A 10,128-nucleotide genomic window follows, 5' to 3' on the forward strand; every position below is an offset into this window, starting at 1 on the left:
TACAATAGTGTGGTTAGCAGAGGGCAGGCAAGATGGCAGCAGGATTGTCATCCTTTTAGTACATAAAACCAACAGGTCAAATGTATCACAGGCATAGAGCGGCCTGTTGGTCCTTGCCCTTGAAGAGACCCAAAGTGCATCTTCTTCAGTTCTACTCCATTGAGTTGATGGCTTTTGGTGGACATCTTACCTTCTCCATCTGGCACCAACCTCATTGTGGCACAGAGTGTATGTAGATGGATTACAATTAATGCATGCTACTCATTATTTGATTTTAAGCACAAAAATCTTGTTCAGGATCATGCCCCTGACCAAAAAGGTAATCAGATAACAAAGTCCATTAAATAGCATGCTAGCATAACTATCAATTCTCCCATTGGTTTATTGAATATGATTTAAAAGCCTTAGGTTTTCAGTAAAAAGTAGGGCATTTTTTCATGAATCCACATGAATCCTTCGTTTGCATAGTACAATTTCCAATTGTACTATGATTTGTCTTTCTTTGCATTCCCATTGGCAAAATGTACCTGCCCTATTTAGTACCTACTTGGTTGCATTTTCAAATGCCCTACTTGGTTGCATTTTCTACATGATCTTGTGAAGACTGCGCCATAGTTGTTTTATATATATCTTCCTATTTACCCTAAGCAAGCAACAGCCAACAGAAAACCTGTGCAGAAGTCAGGTCAGGCCTATTCTATGCAATGGAAATGTCTCTGTTGGCTGTTTGTTAGAATGCAGGTTTAAGGCACTTGGCCATTTGCATCGGTTTTCAGACCCTAAGGCTGGGTTTGATATCTATACAGTATTTGACCAAGTCTTAATGAGCACCTCAAAGATGTGTTTAAATACCTACTAAGGAGTAACAAGAAGGATAAGTTTGTGAGGTAAGGCTACACCATGGGAAAAGGAGCAGTGGAGATAGTAGTACAAGATAGCAAGGGCATCAGAGGAGGATCTAAGAGCTTGTGCTAAGTGCTTTAATGGATGTTCTAAGAGAACACTCATATTGTTTGACTAAGGGCAGACCTTCCCAAAACTATAAAACTGCTACGACTGACATGACAGGGGTGGATGCAGTTGTGTGGTTCCTGTGTTCAAAATATTTGAGTTATTTCACAAAGAAAGGTTTAGCAAACATGTGTTTAATGGTAGCACGAGGGTAGTGTACGATTACACGTGGCTTTAGGCTTTAGGATTAGGGCCTTAATGGTAAACCTGAATCTTTTCAAGTTGTGTGATTAATCTTGATTATGGGATAAATATGATGCTATATTGTACTGCATGTTTGAAATTAGGCTCTGTCATGTATGTCCCTATTAACAACAGATAGAAATCTTTATATTCAATGCATTTTATTTTGTATTACCATGTAAATTTTTTGCACATTACATGTTAGAGATACACAATTATCTTATGGCTGAAAAGAATTCTTTTGGTTTTTGGTAATATATTAAGGACAGTAATCCTTTAGGCATTCGCACATCAACACGCGCGACTTCACCTCATTGTGGATTTTTAGTAGGTAGTCACGTGATACCATACGCACATTCTATTGGCTGACGGCATCCAGAAGTGCGCTATGTTCTGTGAGCCTCGGATTGCAGCGCATTTCTGTGAAACACAAATGTGCTTTAAACAATGGATAAGAGTGTGGGAAAAGGTAATACAGATAGAAAGTGGTTTAATATCAGTATGGGGAGGGTTCATAAACGTTTAAATTACTGTAAATAATAAGATAAATAATTTGTCGCTATATCATGGCACACTCTAATATTATTTGGTGTTTTTGGGATATTTTTGTAAAGCAAAAATGATGTTAATCTTCATGAGATTCACTTAATCAGAAGAACCAAAAATGGGATATTAATTTTTTGTTACGATTATGCAAAAATGCACCATCATCCACTCAATATGTGCTTATGAAGGAAGAATATGTGATGGAAAAAATTGTTACGAATTGTATGACTGAGTTAAATAAATAATTTAAGTAACTTCTGAAACAGTAGTTATAGTTTAACTTGTATCATGAGAAGGTTAGTTGTTAATGTTTTTAAAACCCAGCGTTCTGTGACTTTTCAGAACACTAAATGCCAAACAGGAAGCGGTGTGTTTTTGTTTCTGGCATGAACCACAGCGGTTTGCAGTGAATCAAAGAGCTGCTTATTTAGCATTGTGTTACACAGAGAGCAGGACTGCAAAACCAAGAAGTGTAGAATCTGATTCTAAGATCTGTACAAAAAAACACATGTAAAGCAATATAATGTCAGATTATATGTCAGATTATAATATCAGTCCACAAAATCTCATCCCAGTATTGTCAGTGTGTGTATGAATGAATTATGTGCAGTTTCATCCCGTTTGCATGGGATCTGAAGGCAATCACGTGTAGGCTCCTCTATAAAATGACTGCATTCGCATTTTGATGCAGTCAGGTCACCATCAGAGCAGTTAGTGAATAGACATGGATGAATGCCAAACTGTTTTAATAGGATGAACAGACTGACTGACGCTGACAGCACTGTGGCGTCGTCAGGTTGTGACTCACAGACCAGGAACCCAGATTAAAAAGACGAGAGGATGGAAGAAGGGAGTCCTGTTTTGGTTAACTGATGAAGAGGAGGAGAGGCTGTGGGAAAGACTGAGATGAAGAGTTGAAAGAGAATAGACTCTAGGGAGCCCTAGTTTTATACATTTGTGTTTGTCCACCGTGTTTATGAAGGATGAAGTAAGTGAAATATTAAAAATAAAATGAAAGATATGAACGGAAGGAGAAGATAAACTGTGGGAGTGAGTGCTGTAAAGATCAAGAGAAAAACGGAGGTAACGACGGAGGACATGGTTTATGGTGATGCTCTGTTTGTGACGGCTGTCCGCTGGATGAAAACAGGGCCTCTTTAACTCCTCGCGGGTTAATGGAACTTTTATGAGTTTGTTCTACAATCATGTAACCCCTGGTGTCTCCTTTCTTCTGTTTCTCTCTGTCTTCTTTTCTTTACTCCCTATCTCATGGCAGATCAGAGGTGAGCCGCTCCTGTGTTTCTGTAAACACCGCTCTTTCTCTGCACTGGGTTTATGAGGATGAGGCTAGTGTAGGAGGAAGTCTGAAATGGTGGGTGTCTCACTGGTTTGGCTTGGTTTACATCAGGTAAAGACTTGTTTGGGCAGTGGTTAGTACAATCAGGTGGGGAGTATAGACAGTGGTAGGATAACGGCTGCAGATATCACTATTGTATCTACCAATGTGAGTGGCTATCGGTCACTATTTCCAGTGAATGACATTTTAATGAAAAAACAAAAGGTTTATTACAACAACTGCGTTTGCAGCCCCAGAGATTAGCTTCAATGAAATCACTCGCCCAAAGCCAACAGCGAGAAACTCTCACACTACCTGGATAAAAGATGTCTAACAAAAAAATGTGCATTAAATATAGAAGAGGTTGGGGGTGTCTGTAGGTGCGGTGGATTGATGGAAATTGGTGTCGAAAGGCAATGGGAACCTGGCCAGGTTCTCCCCATCATAAAACACAGCTGAAGGATGAGTGGCCGCGGGTCAGTGGCAACTTTTAATGCCCTGCCATGACTCAGTGCTGACTATCAGTAATGAGTTTTATTCACTTCCATCATTTGAGTGTCGATTGTGATCATGGGGCCATCTGAGGGTAGTGATTGATGGAGTCAAGTCAGATGTGTGAAGTGGGATTAAAGAACAGAAGGGAGCTGGACATTTTAGATAGTATGTACTGTATGCGAATTTGGCGACAAAGTTGTTTTTTTTTTAAATATAATTTTTTTTCTTAAGGAATGAGCCAGCTCACATCAATATAAAATATCTGGTACCTGGATATCTGAACAGTGATATGTTCACAGACAGATTTTAGCCATCTATCCATTTAAACCTTCATGGAATCTTAGGTTATAGTAGGTCTTGGGACACATAATCAAAGACAGGCAGTTTAGAGATGATAATCAATATTGATCACAGCTGTGGAGGGAGTGTGGGCCAGGAAAACAGGAAAGAGGGGGGCCCTGCATGCAATGTCTGGATGTTGATTGAATCAATGAGGATTAGAAGATAGAAATGGAGGTTTGTTTTTTTTAAAGGTATGTGCTGCCTCTGTGGTGGCGAAGAGGTCAGATAGAACCTTGAATCTGCAGCTCTCATCATTTTCTATTGTAATCCACACACCGTCACTCTTTTAACACTTATACCAATGAACATGATGTGAATATATGAGAATTTAAAGTATGTATGGGTGTGACTTTGAGTCTGTAGGCCTGTAGGGCAGATATTGAGGTGAAACCAGTTTTATTTTATAGCCGTTCACATCTATTGTTTTACATCTATTAAATTGTAATCTGTCAGACAATACATCAGGATGACATGACATACATAATCCTTTCTTTGATGACTGATACTACTAATGATAAATTACAGTGAGTGCAAAAAAAGATGAAACGTACACATACAAAACAACAAATCTCTCTCGTTTACAACTGAATTAAATTAAAACAGAAAGACATTTGGCCTCAGGAGAGATTTCCCAGAACAGGACAGAAGAGCTCACACCCAGAGTTGTGGAGGCTTCTTGGAATAGGTGAGGACATGGAGAACAATCAGTCATGCTTACCTGTGACAGTAACAAAGTCTTTTCTATTCCAATAAAGCCTGTCCTCGCTATATTTACTTGCTTAGCACAATCCAGTGCTCTGGCGCCACTGTGACTAGCCCACCCTTTACTCTGGGTGTCCGTGTGTGAGCGATAGAGAGAGGCATAATGGTGACTTAGCACCTGGACATGCCAACGATATGTAGATTCAGCAATCTTCAGCATCTGAATTGGCAATAAATGCAAATGTATGTGTGAACCAGAGTGTGGTGAGCTGGAGAAAGTCGTCTGCACGTGTGTGTGTGTGTGTGTGTGTGTGTGTGTGTGTGTGTGTGTGTGTGTGTGTGTGGGCATGTGATGCACTACATGGGAAATGGATGAAGATTCAGCTACGTTAGTGACAGTGTCAGATTAGGGATGACAGCCAAGACCGAGGAATCCCATCATTCCACATCCAGGGAACACTCCATTCCTATGACAAAGCCCTCTGGGGTGGGGTGGAAGGTGGGGGTGCCAGTTACGCCCTGTCAGGGGTTCTTATGACCTGATGGATGTAACGCTATGGGATGCAGGGTACACCTTGAATATTAACTCTAAAATATCGTCATCTAAGTGCAGAAATAGGCACACCAACATCGGCGCTGAAGGACGCTAATTTTCTCAGTGTGTCTTTGCTTCACCACATTTGTGTTTTACTCTACGCTCAAACACACAGACAGAGTCACACAGATGCATAGATGGGTACACACACTTTGCAGGATCTCACATGACAGCATTGAGCAGCTCCCCACAGCTATCATTGAACTGCAAAGCCCCAAAGCTGCAGTTTCTTTTAATAGAATGGCATAATAACTATCCATCACCTCAGCCAGCCCACCATATCTTTCCCTCCTGACGCCTGCAGCCAATCAGCTACCTCGATACTTGAGAGCTAATTTGTCACAGTCAGCAGCAGTCCCCCCATTTCTTATTCTCCCTGAAGTGAGTGTTATTGTCATCCCTGGTCTCTGAGGATGGTTTTATTATTCCTGCTTAGTACAGCAGTGGGACACGTGGCACACACACACACACACACACACACACACACACACACACACACACACACACACACACACACACGCACGCACGCACGCACGCACGCACGCACGCGCACGCACGCACGCACGCACGCACGCACGCACGCACGCACGCACGCACACACACACACACACACACACACACGCACGCACGCACGCACGCACGCACGCACGCACACACACACACACACACACACACACACACACACACACCCATGGACTTCTTTCAGTCTGTACCAACCATTCTGCAAACTTATGATGCCTTTTTATGAGCATTTAATTTTCGTGCTCTTTATCTATCGAACACACATGTGGGATGCTTGTGCTCGTGTGTTATTTCCCTCCACTCTGCTCTCAATGAACCAATTATTGGTGTTTATGTAGCCTTAATGCGTCCAAACGTCAAGAGAGAAACATGCGCTGCTCACCACCTAATCAATGAGGTCTCAATTGTTCTCCCTCACATCATTCCTTCCTCTTCAACCCCCTCGTTTTCTCTTCTCTTCATCTCTCTTGTTCTTTCGCTGTTCAATTAGCAAGGGATGAGACTGAGGCATCAGGTCAATTGGCCATGAAGAGAGACTTAACTGCTCAAGTAGGGGCCATCAAAACAACCAGAGGCTGGAGATTAGTGTACTTATTGACTCACAAACTTCTTGATTGGCTGCGATCCTAAACTGTGTTTCAAGATGGTCTTTAAATCAGAAATTCTCTTAATGATAAGTGATGGCGTCTGTTGTTTCGGTTAGGTTTAAATGCTTAGCCTGGTAATATCTAATCACTTTATTACTAGAAAAGACGAAAATCAACATTTAAACAATACTGCTCGGAAATAAAGTTGGATAATAGTTATTTCACTGAATCATGGGTTCCATTGTTGACCAGAAAGCGTTAAAACATAGCAGGAAGTCTCAATGATGATCCTTTATACAGGATTCTATTATTGTAAATAACTTGTGTAACCAGGATTTATGAAAGACTAAGACATTTTTAAAGATTCAGCAAAAACAAGTGGGCTTGAACAGTCAGACAAAGTCTGAAAGCATTCAGACAGACTAGTACAATTTTAATTTTGAGGTTTTCATGGCATTTGTTCGCATAATTACAACCCCCTGGCTCTAACAAAAAGGAACTGGGAGCATTTTGCATGAACACAAGCTCTTTCATGTTTGCAGTTGGCTCATAATAAATCTCAAAGTCATGTAGAATAAAACTAAAACAATGCATTATGCATTTTTTCTGGTGTCCATGTAGTTTGAAAAAAACAACAACAACTCACCAAAAGTAAAAGCAGTTTCCATAAAAATGCAAAAAAATAAATATTTCAGGCAATTCTGCATTGCAAAAGAAATCACTCTGACATGTTGTTGAGGTGTACAATCTGTTGTAGATACAGTACATGAGACAGTTCAAAAATTATACGCTGGACAAACTCTCGATTCTTAGAAAAGAAATAGCTTGTCTTTACTTCCAGGAACTTTATTCCCTTGGCTGAATCCTGTATCAATGGGTGAACCAATAGATGTGGATCAATCAAAAATTACTCCGTAGCTGCAGAGAAACATGCAAGCCATTAATTAGCTCTCGGTTTCTGGGGTCGTTTCTTGCTCAAGTTGATTCAAATTATACTCAATAAAATATATTACAGCTTTTGATGGACTAGATTTTATTAAGGATGATATGACTGATCTACGTTTGCGTCAGCCATGTCGTAATGTTCTGTGCTTCTGCTATCCTTTGCAATCATTCAGTCAAGGCTGGCTACCGACTCAGGTTTTAGTTCCGCAGCAGTCCCTGGCCTCACGTTAACTTGTTAAAAAAAATGACTCCTTTGCTGTAAAGTATTCTTAGCATGTACCTCAGAGTTTTTATTGTTTTCACCTGACAAAAAAAATCTTCATCCCACAGTCTAATAAACCTCACTGAGCCTGCTGGGTGGGAACTCGACCTCGTGGTCTCCCTCATTGTCCTGTGGACGATTTCAGCTAATGAATCTGTTTGGTTCCCACATCTCATTTTTCATCTTACCCCAGACAAATGAATACAGGCAACCTCATAAACTTTTCAAGAAACTGTTGTGATACAGAATGTGTTATTCCCTTTCGACTGCTGAGCCAACGTGGACCGGACTACCTTTACTTCTGCTCTTTCACACTACAGGTCTGAGGCACCGCCGGCAGCCTCTAGAACCAGACTCACCATCAACCTTCGCCAGTGGCAGAGATGAATGTAACTCAGTGGGAGCTGCATCCTCCTGGGTATTTAGGGCCCACCCTGGTGGGTCCAATGGGAATGATGGGGCTGAAGTTGTTACCAGTAGCAACCAGTGATTATTTACTGGGTCCAGATCTCTGTGGGAACCAAGTGGAGATGGATTCTGATGTGGGCTGATGATCACTCTTCCAATGAGAGTAATTAATATAATGAAGCACGACTGAGCATGTGCAGTAGCGTGTGATGAATAGGATGCGCATATTGTCGTTACTCACAGGTGACAGAGCGTGTGTGGGGGGTAACGTATAGAAGGAAATTGTATAATATCAGAGGAAAAGGGAGTAACAGAAAGAGAGAAAGTATGGAAGAGAACGAATTGATGGAGGATGGTGGAGGATAGCAAGGAACATCTTAGGTATTAGGCAATGCATTGATTAACCCATTTACAGGCTATTAAACATCATGTATCCAGCTGGAGTTACACAGGCAGGAAAAGTAATCGAGAAAAGAAGATGATATGACACAAAGTTCTTTCTACCTGAGACAGCAGCTCATTTGGTGAGATGAAGCCATTTAAAAAAAAAAAAAAAGAAGTCGTTCCATGTCTCACAACAACTCACTACATCCCTGTAGATACTCTAATGAGGACTCATAGTTATAATTAGCTGCTCTTATGTGCCTTGCTGTCGTCGTGACAAGTTAACTGCTGTCTGCAATAGAATAGAATTATCTTTACTAATGAACCTAAGCGGAGTCAATGACTCAGGATGGGGAATGTTGTCTACAAAACAGGAAGACGACATGTGGGTGTTGTGCTGATGTGCAGACGCCGTGGGTGTGGATATGAACTAGGGCTAAATAGCCTGACTATTAATGTTGGGCTTGTGTAAAAATATCAAGGCCACATTACTACACAGTGAGACAGTAGCTTGTTATCCGCTACTGTTATAGCTATTATACCTGCTACATTCCAACCACACGCCACTTACTGCCATTTGATATGAATCACAGGGTGTTTAGAGGAGCCTCACCTAACCTCCCTGCATAGTGACCCTGCCGCTCCTTTGTCCTTAAAGAGTAAGTCGTTAAACAGGTAAGATGTTCACTTGCACTTATAATGGTGAAATAATGAACACTATTGCTTCAGGTATTTATCACAGCAATAACTCTCACATCACACAGATTTTTTTAATTGCTGGGATGGCAGACACTGGCTTCAACTGCGTATCAGTAAGAATGAGAAAGATGCAAATTTTCCCATCAGCGGATACAATACTAAAATCTGACTTAAAGGAAAGATTAGGTCAGGTTCATGTGTGTGTGTGAGGATATAAGTGGTGGACGAGTTATTTGAAACCTGGGAAAGTAATCTGAAATACTTCTCAGGTCAGTATTGTAAGACTATACTATTCAAATCCTACAAAGCAAATACAAGTTGCTGAACTCTTGCTGACACATCAGACTGGTTTCATATCCTGATGAGGACACTATTCAGTGTGGTGTGTCTGGTGTCCCACCACTGGCTGCTTGGTTGTGAGGGCGAGGCCCTCCGGTTCAGACCGGCTGGCTCGGGACTTGGTTGGCCCTTCGGTCGCTTGTGTCCCCTTCAGACGTCAGTGCAGGCCAATCTCACCAAGGCTCCTTTACAGCCTGCTTTCATGTGTCCTTTAATGAGTAAACCGCCGGCTCAGCAGCCTGCTGTAAAACACAGTCAAATTAAAACACCCAAATATGAATCAGAGCAGACCGAGGCAGAGGCAGGGCTCGTCTTTAGCAAGACGTCAGGAATATAGTCTATTGTGTGTAAAAGCAGTGGTGCTAAAAGAGCAGAGAACCCAACTTTTACGTAAGAGGAGATGCTTAACATCAGTTGGTTCTTAATTGAACATGGAAATACTCATCTTTTATAACTAGATGAAGATAATCTTCAAAGCACAGAGCCTAAGCAAGTGCATACTTCCCCAAAGAACAATAACAGAGTGAATCACAAGCCCGCGACACAAACCCTGCCACCAATGGCTCGCCGCAGTCTGCTATAACTGCGGCTGCCACTTAGACGACAGCAGCTCCATAAAATGTCGCGAAGAAACGTCAGGCCTCAGAAGAAAGGGCGCAAAATAAAACAAAACCGCATTTGTTTTTTCCCTTTCATTTCATTGTAATCATGAAAATAAGGGCATCATTCTGAGATTAGTGCTGCTATTTCTCCCCGACTGACGTTAGCTAGC

This window comes from Antennarius striatus, chromosome 14 (genome assembly GCF_040054535.1).
Source record: "Antennarius striatus isolate MH-2024 chromosome 14, ASM4005453v1, whole genome shotgun sequence".
In the NCBI taxonomy this organism is placed as follows: domain Eukaryota; kingdom Metazoa; phylum Chordata; class Actinopteri; order Lophiiformes; family Antennariidae; genus Antennarius; species Antennarius striatus.